Below are 499 nucleotides of genomic sequence, written 5' to 3'. Positions count from 1 at the left end.
AAAAAAAAAAAATAGATTCTGCTTGTCACAGATTTAAAAAAAAATAAATCCCTCAATCAAAATCATTTGCCAGCACTTTTGGAAGCATAAATGCATGTGTGGACAGAACCTGCATTCCTGCTCTCAGATTCACAGTCTGACTCGTGTTACTTTGTGATGCTAACAATGTATCGAAAAAGGCGAAATAAGCTGCAGATGGATAAAAGACGTCTCGAGTTTGAAGGTGAAACTGTGGTAATGAGAAACTTGTTTGCAAAAAATATATATATATATAGAAAAGTATATATAAGTAATGAAGATGAGGAAGATGAAGAGCATGTGGGGGAACAGTAGGGAATTCTCTGGGGGGGATGGGACGCACCCTGTCAAACCAGAGAGGCTGAATTAAAAAAATATATAAATATTTCCATGGATATCTCTTCAAAAAGACATTGTGGAAATTGTATGATATTGTATTTATTTCATTTGATTTTTAAAATTCTATTTTTCTTTCAAGTTC

The sequence above is a fragment of the Lipophrys pholis genome, assembly GCF_963383615.2.
Source record: "Lipophrys pholis genome assembly, chromosome: 6".
Classification (NCBI taxonomy): domain Eukaryota; kingdom Metazoa; phylum Chordata; class Actinopteri; order Blenniiformes; family Blenniidae; genus Lipophrys; species Lipophrys pholis.
This window is presented reverse-complemented; position numbering follows the sequence as displayed.